Below are 18,484 nucleotides of genomic sequence, written 5' to 3'. Positions count from 1 at the left end.
AGAGAGAGAGAGAGAGAGAGAGAGAGAGAGAGAGAGAGAGAGAGACTGTAGTACTAACCTCAACCTACTCAATACAAAAACCTGTTTACATTATTGAACTGATCAGCGTGAAGAGACTTGGTAGAGAGCTTTACTAATACCTCCTCCTCCCCCCCCCAAATAAAAAATTAATTATGCACTTTTTTCTCGGATCACAGAGTTAAAATTCACCAAATACTAAATATTAATTAGCCTAAGAACCTTCTGCTATGACAATATACAGGTCTCGTTCGGTACAGGTTTCTCTATACATGTCTCTCTTAGTACAGGTCTCTCTCAGTACAGGTCTCTCTATACAGGTCTCTCTCAGTACAGGTCCCTCTATACCGGTCTCTCAGTACAGATCTCTCTATACATGTCTCTCTTAGTACAGGTCTCTCTCTATACAGGTCTCTCTCAGTACAGGTCCCTCTATACAGGTCTCTCTCAGCTCTGGAGTCTCTCTCTATACAGGGTCCCTCTCGGTACAGGTCTCTCTACAGGTCCCTCTATACCGGTCTCTCGGTACAGATCTCTCTATACAGGTCTCTCTTAGTACAGTCTCTCTATCTGGGTCTCTCTCCTATACAGGTCTCTCTCTATACAGGTCTCTCTCAGTACAGGTCTCTCTATACAGATTCCTCTACCACGGTCTCTGGGTCTCTCAGTACAGGTCTCTCTCAGTACAGGTCTCTCTGCCTGGGTCTCTCTTGTACAGGTCTCTCTCAGTACAGGTCTCCTCAGTACAGGTCTCTCAATACAGGTCTCTCAGTACAGGTCTCTAAGTACAGGTCTCTCTCAGTACAGATGCTCTCTATACAGGTCTCTCTCAGTACAGGTCTCTCTATACAGGTCTCAGTACAGGTCTCTCTAGCCACAGGTCTCTCCAGTACAGGTCTCTCTATACAGGTCTCTCTCAGTACAGGTCTCTCTCTATACAGGTCTCTCTCAGTACAGGTCTCTCAATACAGGTGTCTCAGTACAGGTCTCTCTATACAGGGTCTCTCTTAGTACAGGTCTCTCTCAGTACAGGTCTCTCTATACAGGTCTCTCAGTACCAGGTCTCTCTATACAGGTCTCTCTCAGTACAGGTCTCTCTACTTGGTCTCTCTATACAGGTCTCTCAGTGCAGGTCTCTCTCAGTACAGGTCTCTCTATACAGGTCTCTCTATACGGGTCTCTCTCAGTACAGGTCTCTCTATACAGGTCTCTCCAGTACAGGTCTCTCTACAGGTCTCTCTCAGTACAGGTCTCTCTATACAGGTCTCTCTCAGTACAGGTCTCTCTCAGTACGGGTCTCTCCTATACAGGTCTCTCCTGAGTACAGGTCTCTCTATACAGGTCTCTCTCAGTACAGGTCTCTCTATACAGGTCTCTCTCAGTACAGGTCTCCCTCTATACAGGTCTCTCTCAGTACAGGTCTCTCTATACAGGTCTCTCTTAGTACAGGTCTCTCTCAGTACAGGTCTCCTCAGTGAGATCTCTCAATACAGGTCTCTCAGTACAGGTCTCTATACAGGTCTCTCTTAGTACAGGTCTCTCTCAGTACAGGTCTCTCTCAGTACAGGTCTCTCTAAACAACAGGTCTCTCTTGAGCAGGTCTCTCTACCAGGTCTCTCTCAGTACAGGTCTCTCTCAGTACCAGGTCTCTCTATCAGGTCTCTCTTAGTGAGTCTCTCTCAGTACAGGTCTACACTCAGTGAGTCTCTCTGTGAGTCTCTCTCAGTACAGGTCTCTCTCCAGTACAGGTCTCTCCTATACAGGTCTCTCTTAGTACAGGTCTCTACTTAGGTCTCTCTCAGTACAGGTCTCTCTCAGTACAGGTCTCTCCTGCAGGTCTCTCTCAGTACAGGTCTCTCTACAGGTCTCTCTCAGTACAGGTCTCTCTATACAGGTCTCTTAGTACAGGTCTCTCAGTACAGGTCTCCTCAGTACAGGTCTCTCTCTCAATACAGGTCTCAGTACAGGTCTCCTCTATACAGGTCTCTCTTAGTACAGGTCTCTCTCAGTACAGGTCTCTCTCAGTACCAGGTCTCACTCAGTGGGTCTCTCATGCAAGGTCTCTCAGTACAGGTCTCTCTGGGTCTCTCTCTCAGTACAGGTCTCTCTCAGTACAGGTCTCTCTTAGTGGGTCTCTCTCAGTACAGGTCTCTCAATACAGGTCTCTCAGGTACAGGTCTCTCTCAGGTCTCCTCACCCAAGTACAGGTCTCTCTCAGTACAGGTCTCTCTATACAGGTCTCTCTATACAGGTCTCTCTCTATACAGGTCTCTCTATACAGGTCTCTCAGTACAGGTCTCTCTATACAGGTCTCTCAGTACAGGTCTCTCTAGAGTCTCTCTGGAGGTCTCTCTCAGTACAGGTCTCTCTATACAGGTCTCTCAGGCTGGGTCTCTCTATACAGGTCTCTCTCCAGTACAGATCTCTCTACACAGGTCTCTCTCTACAGGTCTCTCTATACAGGTCTCGCTCAGTACAGATTCTCTCTATACCGGTCTCTCAGTACAGGTCTCCTCTATACCGGTCTCTCTTAGTACAGGTCTCTCTATGCAGGTCTCTGGGTCCTTTATACCGGTCTGTCTCGGTCCCTCTCTCAGCCAGTCTCTCTACAGGTCTCTCTCTGGGTCTCTCTACACAGGTCTCTCTTAGTAGGGTCTCTCTGAGTCTCACTCAGTGCAAGGTCTCTCTTAGTAGAGTCTCTCTATACAGGTCTCTCTACACAGGTCCTCTATACAGGTCTCTCTCTACACAGGTCTCTCTACAGGTCTCTCTTAGTAGAGGTCTCTCTGCTCTGAGTCTCGCTCAGTACAGGTCTCTCTTAGTACAGGTCTTTCTCTATACAGGTCTCTTAGTACAGGTCTCTCTCTACAGGTCTCGCTCGTTACAGGTCTCTCTCAGTACAGGTCTCTCTATACAGGTCTCTAAGTACAGGTCTCTCTATACCAGGTCTCTTAGTACGGTCTCTCTATACTGGGTCTCTTACAGGTCCTTTATACCCGATCCTGGCCTATACAAGGTCTCTCTCTCTGAGTCTCTCTCTGCAGGTCTCTCTTGGTACAGGTCTCTCCACAGGTCTCTCCTACACAGGTCCCTCTATACAGGTCTCTCTCTACACAGGTCTCTCACGGGTCCTGTAGTAGAGGTCTCTCTATACAGGTCTCGCTCAGGTACAGGTCTCTCTTAGTACAGGTCTCTCTATACAGGTCTCTCTTAGGCGGTACAGGTCTCTCTCTATATACAGGTCTCGCTCAGTACAGGTCTCTCAGTACAGGTCTCTCTATACAGAGTCTCTAAGTACAGGTCTCTCTATACAACAGGTCTCTTAGTACAGGTCTCTCTATGCAGGTCTATACAGGTCCCTTTGCCGGTCTCTGTCTATACAGGTCTCTCTCTACAGGTCTCTCTCTACAGGTCTCTCTTAGTACAGGTCTCTCTACAGGTCTCTCTCTACACAGGTCTCTCTACAGAGTCTCTCTTTCCCTGCAGGTCCTCTATACAGGTCTCTCTACAGTTCTTTCCCTCTATACAGGTCTCTTTCTCTACAGGTCTCTCTCTACACAGGTCTCTCTACAGGTCCCTCTATACCGGTCTCTCTCTACAGGTCTCTCTCTACAGGTCTCTCTCTATACAGGTCTCTCTATACAGGTCTCTCTCTACCACCGGTCTCTCTCTGCAGGTCTCTCTCTACATGTCTCTCTCTGCTGGGTCCCTCTATACCGGTCTCTCTCTACAGGTCTCTCTCTACAGGTCTCTCTCTATACAGGTCTCTCTATACAGGTCTCTCTCTATACAGGTCTCTCTCTATACAGGCGTCTCACCTTTGTACTGGAAACTGTATCAGTATATGACTATGACTAAATATCTAGAACATTCTCATGCACGTTAATATGAAGAGCTCTCGAAACAAAACACTTGGATGAATTAAACATTTTAGTCTTAGGGCTCAACAAGCGTCTTTAATAATTAATGAATGAGATTTTTCACTTAACTCTGCCCGCCTTTACGGATTCAAGTTGCCTGAAACTCGCCATAATTTAGTGATAAAATTGACAAATAAAACCTAAACATAAAACAGGCAATTATACAAAAAAAAATACAATAAATATATATGAAAATTAATAATAGCTAAACAAGGTGACACACTAAACAACTTGACTCACCTAATGGAGTACTGTACCGGGCGCCGGGGCTAGAGCAGGCGGTGTTATAAATACTGGGTGTACTTTCCTGGGCGGGGAAGATGCCAGAAGGAGGTATGAGAGGAGGGCGGGGGACTAGTGTTCAGGAAGAGGCCGCTCAGTACTCGACTCCTACTGATCACAGACCACGTGTATGTCCTTTCCTTTCCAAAGTGAGGATGGATTACCACAAGAGCGAGATAGGATACACAGGAAAGTCCTTCACACATGGGCGAGACACAACTTACACAGCCATAAACTTTACGGTGAATACTTTTCAAAAAAAAAAAGTAAAAATGAGTCAAATGTTTTCTTCTAATCCCTGAGTGTGTGTGTATATATGTATATGTATATGTATATATATATATATATATATATATATATATATATATATATATATATATATATATATATATATATATATATATATATATATATATATATATATATATATATATATATATACAGTAGAGAGAGAGAGATTGATAAACTTCAGGAGTAGTTCCATTCTCCTTAGGGAGATAAAAAGTTAATTATTTATTTATGTATGCCCGCACGAGGACTGAGTGAGAGTACCTTTCTGTCATAGATGGATCAAGACCGAGAGGTTATGGTAAGACACAGTATATAGGGGAGCAGTACTAAATGTGAGCCATAGAGCACAACAAAACATACCCTGATTAATAAACATGAACTAGATCTAACGATCTTCACCTCCTAGAAGACACATCTCTCTAAAGTTCATGGCAAGACAGGAAAGAAACCATTACCACATACGTGAGGTAAGTCTTGGTAAAAAACTTAACAGTTCTCTCTATTTCCGTCTTGAAATAACAAGGACGTAGAACAAATGTGTCCTTTTCTTTCATAAATGAGAAATACCTTAGTGAAGTTCATGGCAAGACAAGAAGTCTTCCACACCTGGGTGCAACGCAAATAAGTTTCTCGAAAACGTTTAGACAATTTCTGTTGTGTTGGAGTTTCCCGGACATATTGTGGTTACAGACGAACTACGACCACTAACACGATACATCAAACAATGAGTGTTGCTCTGCCAGGGCGAGTGGCTGAAAAAACTTAGTTAACCAGGAATACCTGTAACACCGTGGCGCAGATACTAATGTCCCTAATGGTCCAAGTGATGCGTTTATTACATCTCGGAAGCAAATTTGGTGGAAATTACAGCAACACAACTATCTGATGAATGACGATCGGCCACTTGTGACGTGCTAATGGTTGTTATTGAGATCACGTCTACAATTTCCGCATTCATAACTTACTAACAAGACGCCGAGGGAAGTAGTCACTGACGACGACAAATTGATTTGGATAAAGTTGAATCTCCAGGTTATGTATTTCGTTGTTTTGTTAGTTTACTTGTGTGTGTGTGTGTGTGTGTGTGTGTGTGTGTGTGTGTGTGTGTGTGTGTGACATACAGACGCCGACGTAACTCGTCACCAACGCTGACAATAACGCAAAGGGAAGAATAACTCCCAGCCTAGTACATGCGAGCAGCAACATGTGTGTGTGTGTGTGTTTTACTTATGCATTTCTACAGTTTTGCTGAAATTTGGTAGGGAGGTGCGGGTGGTCTAGGGGCTGCTCATGCACTACTTCCAGTCCCCCACCCGGACGATGCCGGGTATCACCTAGTTCTCTCTAACCTTAATAATTAAACTTTTTTCCGCTGACAAATACAAACAAATAAATGATAATTCTATTTTATTTAAGTTCAGAGAAGGTCTTCCCCATAACCATATTATTATGACGCACAACACGGGGTAATATCATAATGATATCCTGAACAAGACTCCCAGTCAGATTTATATATCGTAATTGAGGAAATACCTGCAATATTCTGTAAAATTTTCAACGATTTTTGAACGCAATTTCTTCAGGGGGTGAACCTTCATAACAGCTCTCCAAGCTTCACTTTTCACCACCACAAAAGGTCTATTTGTATATGAAATGAAACTAACTTACCGATTATGAATGATCTACGTCTCTGGTTACAGGAAGGGGGAAATAAAAATAAATAATTAAGTTAATAATTATGAGGGATGTGTGCCCACTACACATCAAGCTCCTCACGTCAACTTAACACGCAGAGCCGAACCAGAAATATTAGCCATATTTTAACAAACACAGTCACACATGCGAAGACAAAGTAAATTATGTTTCTTTTGTGACAAACTTCTTCCTGACTCGGGATGAAGGAGAGGTCCTGACTAAGACAAAGTTCCTCCTCATTCGGGATGAAGGATACGCCGTTGGCTTGGACACAATTTGGCGTTAAGTTCAAGTTTAATCCAGGGGCTTCTCCTACCCAGCAGGTCGACATGCTACCAAACTTGTTGGGCGTCAACCAGACTGCTGTTGCTGGGTGCCAGCACAGCCACACTGTACTTAAAGTGCCCTACTGGGTAGTGTTGGGACAGGAGAATAAGGCCCGGTGGTGGTTGAAGGCAACAGTGGAGGCGAGTCCCTCGAGGAAGCTCTCTCCATCAGCGGTGTGTACTGGTGCGTGGCCGTCAGCGTGACCCCTGGCAGTGTAAGGTGTACTTCTCTTGCCAGCGTCACTGCTTACACCAGCCAGGCGAGGTGGGCAAGTAGGGGGAGGGGGTAAGAGCAGCAGGTAGGCGTGAGAACAAGTGCTCCTAACGCTATATAATGCAAAATCTTTCCGGCTACATAAACGTCCAAGCTCAGTCCTCCAACACATGTTCCTTGTCTACACCCAGGAGTTGGTCCACTATTAAACAAGTGAAAGCTTATACCAACTAAATTAAAATTATTTCTCGTCTCATTGTATGAAATTAATTACTAATCAAATAAAAAAAATGTGGTATGTTGTGCCGGCCATTCCCAGCATTATTTAAAGATTAGTAATTATTGAGTGTCACCGCTGGCCACACGGGCGGCCGCCACACCGCAGCACGCGACTACACTTTCCTCTCCCTCATCTGACAGGAGTCACAGGAAACATCAAACGCACACACCAGCATCCTCCTCCACCTGTATCATCCAACACACTCCAGCTAAACAGTACTGTACCTTATAACACTAATAATGCCAAATGTGAAGAAGGGTTACAGTCTAAAGCCTTACACAAAGGCTCCGGGTGTGTGAACTTGACATTAACCACACGGTGAGTGGCGGGGATGAGCCAGGAGGATTACGACAGCACGAGTGGGGGAACATGTTTGACTCCAGCTATGAGATAACAGCGTGTGAATAATGACACAAAGAAAGAAAATAGGTTAAAGAAAGGATGTAAGCAGGCGGGTTGTGGCAGTGAGGTGTTGCTTTAGAATCCAGTGATAAGATCAGGTGTGGAAACTTGGATAAGAGTTCATAAATTATAAACATGTAATGTGGGTAGAGAAGAAGGTGTGTGTTGGTAAAAGAGTCAAGAAGCGGCATGTGGGACAGAGAGGATGAATGACATTACTGTGGGCATCCCAGAGCGGCCGTTCCACTTGGTGACTGGTGGGTAGTGACGAGGCTGAAAGGTAAGTAGTAGTAAGTATGGTGATGACTGGTGTTGGTGAACGGGGCAGCAAGTTGCTAGGCTGCTACGTCACTCAACTCCCAGCAACCAGCAGTGGCGCCGCGCACGACGCCCAGACTCGACCCCATCCCCACACACACCACCACCACAACCGCCTCTTCCCTAAACATCCTGAGGTACCTGTGGATCACCATATGTGGAGGCTACACATTCGCTACGTCTGCCTTCACCACAACAACCACGCAAAAACCCAAGACAACAATTTGTATAGGATGAACCCGGGCGGGAGGGAGGGTGGCCAGCCCAAGGTCGCGCGGCCCTGACGGTGGTGGTGCAGAAGGCGTTGTAGTTCCGGGTGGACTACATTAAGATAGCTGGGGCAGCGGTGTTAGCTGTGCTGCTGCTCGCGGATTCCTGCCTTCAAGGACGCCGCGGGTTTTCGAGTACGTCTGTGCTGCAGCTCCGTCGTCCTCTTGTTTCCGGATGTACACTTTTTATTGTGGCTCCACATATCTAAGGACTCAGGTGTGCACCCCACCGCGCCCCCTACCACCACCACCACCACCACGCTCTTACACGCCCCCTACCACCACCACCACCACGCTCTTACATGCCCCCTACCACCACCACCACCACGCCCGTACACGCCCCCTACCACGCCCGTACCGCCCCCCTACCGCCACCACCACGCTCTTACGCCCCCCTACCACCACCACCACGCTCTTACGCCCCCTACCACGCCCGTACACGCCCCTACCATCACCACCACCACCACGCGTACGCTACCATCACCACCACCACCACGCCCCCGCCCCTACCACCATCACCACCGCCCGTACCACCACCGCCCACCGCCACCACCGCCCACACCCCTACCACCACCACCACCACGCCCATGCCCCTACGCCCGTACACCCCCTACCGCCCATGCCCCTACACCTTCACACACACACACCCCATGCACATACACTACCACCACCACGCCCATGCCCCTACCACCACCACCACGCCCACCACCACCACACGCCCGTACGCCCCTACCACCACGCCATGCCCCCTACCACGCCCCTACCACCTACCACCACCACCCACCACCACGCACCGTACACGCCCTACCGCCCGTACATGCCCCCCTACCACCACCACCACCACCACCATACCGCCCCTACACCACCACCGTACACGCCCCCTACACATACACGCCCCCTACCACCACCTGCTCTCCATTACACTAACAAACGACCGTCACTAAAACACCCATCACCATATCTTTTATTCCTAAACCATCCGATCACCACTGCCCTACCCCCATACCTTCTCCACCGGGCTCCGATAACAACACTTACCTATCACTCCCATTAATCCCGTTATCCTCATCCTTATATACCTGTACCGACCACAGCCCTCCTACACGGGCACACCCTCACACCCGGAACTAGAGCAGCTCACTATTGTAGTAAAGGCAGGTAGTTAGGATATTAGGATAACCTGTTCTGCCTCTGCTTGGCTATGCGTCTGGGGATAACCTGCTTAGTTTTTACCTTAATTTATGTAACCCAAATTATCAAGATTGTCAGTGTATAACCTCACGCTGCTTCGCGCTTATACAACAGGTTATTTACTCTTGACTGATGGAAAAAAAAGTGATTCATACCATCCGGAACAACAGCTGATAACCTGACATTTCTGATCTACTCGGTCTTGGTGGGACTCTTGATACACGTATATCACTCACTTTTAACTGTATGTCACGCGTCAGGGGAGAATTATCTGCTTCGTGTAACCGTATTACTCCAAGTCACTGGGGCTGGTGGGTGTGGAGTGAGGGGAAAGGCATCCAGGTCGGGTCGTGGGTGTGGGACGGGCAGGTGGTGGGTGTGGGACGGGCAGGTGGTGGGTGTGGGACAGGCAGGTCGTGGGTGTGGGACGGCTAGGGGGACGGGCAGGTGGTGGGTGTGCAGGTCGGGTCGTGGGTGTGGGACAGGCAGGTCGTGGGTGTGTGGGACAGGCAGGTCGTGGGTGTGGGACAGGCAGGTCGTGGGTGTGGGACGGGACAGGCAGGTCGTGGTGTGGGACAGCGGGTGTGGGCAGGTCGTGGGTGTGGGACAGGCAGGTCGTGGGTGTGGGACGGGCAGGGTGGGTGGGACAGCTAGTGGTGTGGGACGGGCAGGTGGTGGGTGTGGGACGGGCAGGTGGTGGGTGTGGGATGGGAGGGGCAGGTCGTGGGTGTGGGACGAGCTAGTAGTGGTGTGCGACGGGCAGGTGGTGGGTGTGGGACGGGCAGGTCGTGGGTGTGGGACGGCACGGCAGGTCGTGGGTGTGGATGAGCTAGTAGTGGTGTGGGACGGGCAGGTGGGTGTGGGGGCAGGTCGTGGGTGTGGGACGAACTAGTAGTGGTGTGGGACGGGCAGGTGGGTGTGGGACGACTAGTAGTGGTGTGTAGGTCGTGGGTGTGGGACGGCAGGTCGTGGGTGTGGGACAGGCAGGTGGTGGGTGTGGGACAGGCTAGTAGTGGTGTGGGACGGGCAGTTCGTGGGTGTGGGACGGGCAGGTCGTGGGTGTGGGGCGGGCGGGTCGTGGGTGTGGGACAGCGGGCAGGTGGTGGGTGTGGGACGGGCAGTAGTGGCGGGGACGGTGGGTGTGGGACGAGCTAGTAGTGGCGTGGGACGGACAGGTGGTGGAGTGTGGGACGGGCAGGTGTGGGACGGACGGTGATGGGTGTGGGACGGGCAGGTGGTGGGTGTGGGACGGGCAGGTGGTGGGTGTGGGACGAGCTAGTAGTGGCGTGGGACGGACAGGTGGTGGGTGTGGGACGGGCAGGTGGTGGGTGTGGGACGAGCTAGTAGTGGCGTGGGACGGACAGGTGGTGGGTGTGGGACGGGCTAGTAGTGGCGTGGGACGGACAGGTCGTGGGAGGTGGCGGTTCAGACAGTATCAGACTCACGCCAGGGCATGACGCCACCACACTCACACCTCCTCCCTCGTGACTCAACAGTTTGATACAGTCTGTGTCCTCACTGCTCATCACTCCTATTCATTCTTCACACCTGACTAACGCAGGTGCCCATCTCCACCCTCTTACCGGTCACCCGCAGCAGTGTCTACCTATCACCACACCCAGCGCCACTGAAGTACCAAGTGTTGGCAGCAAAGCCCTTTAGACTTTTGAATATGTTAAAAGTTCATACAAAAAACCCCAAGGATGTAGCTTGACAAATTTCTTGAGAAGATTCTTGATCAACCAGACTACTGGTTTGCACGCAGTAAAACCCAAGTTGATGAGGTTGTCATTCAGGAAGCTTTGCCGTACACTCTGAGGGGACAGGAGGAGCCCCAGGAATCAATGCCAGGTAATGCCAAACTAGTCTTAAAGTAGCATCGTGAAGCTGTCCATGTGCGACACAATCCACGCGATTAATTTGTTTTGTGGACACTATTACGTGGCAGATGTTGGCGGCACAAAACAGGCGGTAGTGGACGGCCACGTGCTGAGAATATATTCAGTGTTGAGTAACCACCACCACTGTCTGCTTCCCCCTGGCCAGACGCCCCTCTTCACCGTGCAGGGATGAAGCCTCACCGGGTTTGGTTTATTGTTGTTCTTAAGGTTGTCAGGTTTCATCACACCTGGACCACGAGCCTTCCACAACACCTAGAGTCTACTAACCTTAACCTTTTACTCACAATTTTGGCAAAAACCCGACCCGAACACCTACAAACACATCTCCCAGGGAAGAAAGTAAGTACAGTACAGGATACAAACAAATGCCTCCTAACAAGAACTAAAACGACCTTAAGCAGAAGGCTGACTGATACTTATGAACACCGTCCTCGCAGCTTGCTCCACGCCGCTCTCTGGTAAACTACAAGTCATGCGCAGAATAATACAAGAAGGTGAATGAACAAAACACAGCCTATGATATAGACAAAACCTTCACTAGTGTACAGTACAGGGTTGTCGTATCGGATTCCTCGCTCTGTTTGGAGGGTGTTGGGCAGGTGTTAAGGTGGGCGGTAGGTGCTAAGGTGGAAGACAGGTGTTATGGAGGGCAGGTGTTAAGGTGGGCGGCAGGTGTTAACAAGTACCTCACGGAGCGGGCGGGCGGGCGGACAGACACCACGACCTCACAGCCTCATTATTCTCAGTCTTACCGCGGATGAGTTACACAATTAGCAGCGGTACCTTCATCTCTATTACGTATTAACACCTTCATAAACACATCCTATAGTCAAACTTGCCCAATATTATGTTGGATAGACATACAAAAATAAATAATAGTCTGACATGAACGAGGTTGGAAGGGAGTTTAAATTCATAGTTACACAGCCAGACATAATTAAAAGACCCAATTAACCCCGGCGCTGACGTGCTTGTTTCCAAGCTCAGTTGACGAGACCAGTCAGGTGTGGCCCAGCAGGTACAGTACTACAACACCTGCACTAAGCAAACCCGGTGGTGGTATAGCCTTGGTTGTTGATGCCTCTCTCCCAAAACCTGAGCCACAGTAACAGAGCCACATCGACCGACGAGGAGCAGGGTAATTATAAACCCGAGTCACATTTAAGCGTTACAAATAGGAGGCACAAACTCCGCCATCCTGTCTACCCTAGGGGCTCCCTGGGTCTCAGCCTGCCGTAACGTTCAATTTGTCGACTCTGTCACACGCAACCGCTGTTATGACGTAATCGTTTGCTTGAATAACCAGTTTCCACTAAGGTCTGACGTCAGATGTTGACGTCATGTGCAATCAACTACGTTTCCGTTTGCAGGAAAATAGTACTTTCACACGGTGTGTCACGCTGCTCATTCCACACACGCACTCAAGCAGCGCCATCTTACTACTCAAGTACACGTTACATTGTCTCAATTTTTAGCAATAAGTTACTAAAAATATACTTATATTGGTACACTTACATTTTTACATTACTTAGGAAACTGGATACCACAGCTGCAGCTCGACCCAGCACCAAAATACTTTAAGTGTGAGTCATTACCAGACAATGGCGCGATAATTGGGTAAGGTCTACGAGTGCACTTATTCCACCACATTCTATTACACATTTCTTAGCAATCACCAACACATTCTATCCAGGACTATAATCTACTGCTTGATACAGACGCTCCACCGGCAACAACCACATTACCATTCATTACTAGTCAATAATAAAAGAGTCGGGGGAGAGGTGTGCGAGTAGAAGGTTGGGTGGGAAGTGAGTCAGCAGTACTGGTGTATGACATAAGCACAGCCCATCATTACGTTGGTGCTACAGGCGCAGAGGCCGGCCGGCACGGGCTGGGATTTCCCCACAAGGACTCTGCCAAACTCTTGAGTCAATAATAACTTGTTCAACAATGGTTTAAAGTATGAGTCCACCCAAGATCTGGAAGTACCCACACCACACCACTAAATCAACACCCCCCTCCCCTCCCAGCCTTAACATATACACCAGTGAACTTCACCAAGACTCGCCTCCACATGTGAGTCTCAGCACCAAACCAGAAAATCAACATTATCTCTCAGCACAAACAGCTATCCTTGAAATATATAAATAGCTTCTTGGCAGGAGGAAGAATTTTGGGGAGAACCAGGATAGACCCGAGCGTCTTTTGTTTACTGTCCGTCAAGCAGTGGGAAGCCCCCAAGCAAAACCAGTAAATCAAGAGTCTCCCCTGACTTAAAATATGAACCACTGATCTGTTTCTCCTAATAAAGTGGTCACGGAAGACAAGCTGGTAGTGGCTCACACCTAGAGTGGAGGACACAGTGAGTGAAGTGGCGGCAGGTGACAGTGGTTCACCTCTCCTGGGGCATCCCCACTGACGTCCAGCTGACCTACAAACACACACACACACATTCACCCATTCATCAACACACACACACACACACACACACACACACACACACACACACACACTCTCTCTCTCTCTCCTGACTTAGATACAAGGTAGATGCCAACACTTCTTGATGAATGGCGTTAAATGTGGTGCTTTTAATTGTAATTGTGTTAAGTGAGGTGACCTTAACGGTGATCTCTCCCTCATGACCTACAACTGTAACCCCACACTCATAATGTTAACAAGGTGTAAACAAAGGGTTAAATACCTGTACTCCCAAATCACGTCTGTAAGATCTATTGGATCACCTGAAGAATCTTCACCCCAGTTTATGTCACTTAAAGTTATCCACCCGAACACTAAAACTTAACCTAACCTAACAGCATTATTTACTTACTAAACTGAAGACTTCGGTCAATTTCATTACCACTATATCAAAAGAAGAAAATCATCATCATTATTAAAACAAATATCTAATTCGCTTTAACTAAACAAACGTAACGAAAAGGACTCAGATATTAATGACTTCATCAGCTCTCAAAGTCAACAAGCACTAAAGAGATATATGGATTTTCCCACATGAATTTTTTTTTAATAAGCCAACTTAGAGATGAACTTAACACAAATACTTGAAAATCAACATAATAAAATTCCCGCTTTATATTAGAGCGGAGGAGAACTGGTGTCGTGGTAATCATAGGGCAGTAGTAAGTGTCCTCTCTGCACCCTAATATTACCATAATAAATCCATTAGATGCTACCGGCGCCCACACGCTCACCTCAGTGTCCGTTATGTGTACCTGAAACACTGGTCATGAGGAGCAGCCACACCACCTGGGATAAAACAACACATTCTGACAGTCACTCCAACACGAACTCAGCTGCGGTTAGTAGCAAGTTTGTTACACTTCCAGAACAGTGGTCAGCGGTCACCCTTAAGACGCGGTACCTGAGGCGTCTACGACAGCATAATTATTATTATCATGACTCACATCTACCTGGAGGAACATGTGTCACAGCCTATCACATCACGACCACACAACTTACCCCCCATTATAGGCGGCTGTGTGGCTGGGGACGATGACGCAGAGGAACATTTGTGGGAATGTGACGGAAGCTTGGACAGACACAAGGGCCGTCGTACACCATACCTCTCGCTGGACAACCCTTATAATGTGGGGGTTCGCCATTACTCGCGGAATCTCCTGATTTACCTGCGGATTGTCCCCAAAACAACTCCACTCACGTGCCAATCACATGTGCGAGGAGGCAGGCAGTCCTTCACACACCCATGTAACAGGCCCCTGTGTTGGGTGACCTTAGCTACTGGTGATATGGTCTTAACGGTTACGCTAAGTTTGATGATGTCTCTTTGCTCGCCTCAAACAACTCACTGTAACTGATGACAGCAGGCGGGCAGGACTGTAACTGATGACAGTGGCAGCACTATAACTGATGATAGTAGCAGCACTGTAACTGATGACAATAGGAGAGCAACACTGTATCTTGGGTCAGTGAAGAAATGCCAAGATATACTCGGTAATTTCAACGCCGTGTAGTAATCCAAGATGTCGGACGAAACAAGACAATAACACTCAAACCACGTGGTCCAGTACTTTGGGAGGTCTAATAACTTTATATAACAATACTGATCAAACCTCACAATTACTTTAACATTGAAACAGTTTATTTAGCCTGAAAAATACAGCACTAAAGAAGACCAGGTAAGGAATACACCATCACGCATTAATAGTAAACTCTTTCCTTCTCGTTCGCTTCCATGAGCCCAGCAGACAACGTTAAATGACTAGCAAGGCGATCATCACACCTCTATAGCGCAACACACGTCGTTCATTAACAAACCAATATACACTCGTACCCCCCCCCCCTACTCCTACATAAGACATCATAGTTAATTGGAAGGTTTTTTTTTAATGTCGTCTGTCACGTCATTAACACGTGGCTAATATCCATATACAAAAATGTGGCACTTGATGAATACAGTCTAAGACTTTCATAATGACTACACACACACACACACACACACACACACACACACACACACACACACACACACACACACACACACACACACACACACACACACACACACACGGTGCATGTAGATGGGTAGAGGTGTGTGCTGCTGCAGGTGTCCAGGATAATAAAGAACCAACTTGAATCCTCCTAAAAACAGATGGAGAACATAACAGAGAAATGACAAAAAAAAATCACAACATTAAAGCCTCTTCACACACGCACATACATACATACATACATACATACATACATACATAAACTCAACATTAAAGCCTCTTCACACACGCACATACATACATACATAACTTTCCCTCAAGTACAGCTGCTGCAATAAGAGATGGCAATATTAGCTGTCAATAATCAGGACCATCTTCACACACTTTCACTCACCTAAAAAAAACGAAGGCAACATGAACTGGCTGACAGGTACCTTGGTAAACCCTCCCTTCCAACCCTCCTTTTTTCATTCCCTCCCTCCTTCCTTCTCTCCCTCCGTCCTTCCTTCTTTTCCTCCCTCCCCCCCCTTCCCGTGCCCTACTGTTGGATACGTGTCAGCCAAATTTCCCCGGATATTCCACGGGGAACAACAGTCCTCACGTGCTGGGTCCATGATGAGAGTCTATTAGGGGGAGATGATAGTCTATTAGGGGGGGATGAGAGTCTATTAGGGGGAGATGATAGTCTATTAGGGGGAGATGATAGTCTATTAGGGGGAGATGATAGTCTATTAGGGGGAGATGATAGTCTATTAGGGGGAGATGATAGTCTATTAGGGGGAGATGATAGTCTATTAGGGAGATGATAGTCTATTAAGGGTGACTTCCATTAAATATGTGTGTGTGTGTGTGTGTGTGTGTGTGTGTGTGTGTGTGCGTGTGTGTATTTCCATCTGTAATGTACTGTTGGAATCATCTCGCCTCACCTCTTTCACAACAGTTCAGAAACAATGTCAACTAATCCCCAACAATCAACAGATTTCAACACCCATTTTGGACCAATTACCCGCGTGTATTTTTTTTTATTATTATTTTTTTTTAATATTCTAAATCGTCCGATACTCAGGTGTTTTAAAGCACTAGTGACTAGTTGTATCTGTGTTAAGTTCGATAACATGGATAACACCCACATGTTCTACGGTGGACTTGTGAATATAAATATTATAACCTAACAGCTGTAAGTGTTGGTCTTGGTGGATTCGTCTTGAAAGGAATGACAAATAAAAATAATTAATAACAGGAAAATACACAGCGAAGGCCACGAAAATCCCGGGTATTTAAATGATAAGTAAACTAAGACCTGAGCTGATCCTGTAGTGGAAATTACTGGAGCGAAATGGAGGATATAAATCGCTGAGGGAGGGATTTCCAGGACACCCCCCTCTCCACATTACCCCCTTCCAGGATGCTGCAGATGATAGCCTTGGTGGTGACGGAGGGGGGAGAGGGGGTAACTAAGTTGGGGGGGGGGCTAGTGACAGGGAAGGAGGGAGGTAGGGGGGGGGCAGTCCCTTCATAGTCAGTATGACAATACATAAATTTTATGACATCCGTGTTACCATTACTATGCTGGATAATACTACATTTACGATTAGTATAAAGAGTTAGCGATTGTCACGTGGAGTCGACACAAGGACGACACTCGCCAGGCGGTGGAGGGTGACAGCGCAATTGTAAATCATATTCAAAATTGTCAGAAATATCGATAAAAAACTTATTTTCCACTACACTGTATAATGGCACGAGTTAAACTATATACTGATACAAGAACCTTTATTCATTACTTCCATGTTAACCAAAACAGCGAAGAAAACTTACACTCACACTAACTGATCTGCTCGTCCTCATAATATGTTTTAGTTCCTATCACAGACTACAGCAAAGCGTTACCTGGCAATATACTGAGAAGGAAAAAGACTTAATTATAGATGCTGTATGTTAGTGTGTATAGTATCTAACTCACACTAACGTAACTATGGCAAAACGCATTGAGTGAAGGTACTCGAGCCACCCTGGCCACCAGAAAATGCCTCTGGCTATAAGAACAAATGCTGTGCTTGTAGCGGAGCACCTTCACACACTGCCTCGGAAGCGATACTTGAAAACTACACTATGTGCTGGTCACTTCATGATGACCATACTGGAATGATGGTGTATACACTTACAAAATTTTCCTAGTTGAGACACTTACTCGACGTACAGCATAAAAACTTAAGATTTAATGAGACAAATACTCTTCACATGCAAATATTTCTTGACAGTTATAAGGGTCATGTCCGGAGACCAGCTGATACCGGTCTGCCGACGGAGACAGGCTGGAGCCGTCCGTGAGAGAGGCCAACGTGGTCTCAACTCAAGGGGCCTTAAATTCTCCACAATACCATGAATCTCGACCAATATCTGGAAATGTTGGATACTTTTGTGGTTGTTGTGGTCTCTCAGTGCGAGAACGTCGATACCGCCAAGATGAGGCAACATGTCGCCCCTCCACGTTATATTACTGATGATGACAACAGTCTTGAGGATCATTCTCCCTTACCGCTCATCACCACCAGAAGCCAAGGACCAACTCAGGTGTCTGCCACTACGAGATGATATACTAAAGCTGTATCCACACTTCCCATCTAGTATCTAATCAAAATTCTATGTATGTACCAAGCTAAACATACATTGGTACTAGAAATATTCAGTAATACTCAATGCCATAATATCATGACCACTTGGCTCTGATAAACTCACTGTAATCATTTTTGCGATACCGCTCACAGGATGAGTGTGGGGTGCACAAAAAACTAGCTGATGTCCGCGACAAAATATTAAATTTCCACTACGACTTTCACAAATGAAATTCAGCCAAACAAAAGTGGAATTAAAAATATCTCAAAAGCTGTAAGTCAGATCAAAA

Source organism: Homarus americanus, unplaced genomic scaffold (assembly GCF_018991925.1).
Source record: "Homarus americanus isolate GMGI-L3 unplaced genomic scaffold, GMGI_Hamer_2.0 scaffold26022, whole genome shotgun sequence".
Lineage (NCBI taxonomy): Eukaryota > Metazoa > Arthropoda > Malacostraca > Decapoda > Nephropidae > Homarus > Homarus americanus.
The sequence above is the reverse complement of the archived record's forward strand: the minus strand, read 5'-3'. Positions refer to the sequence as shown.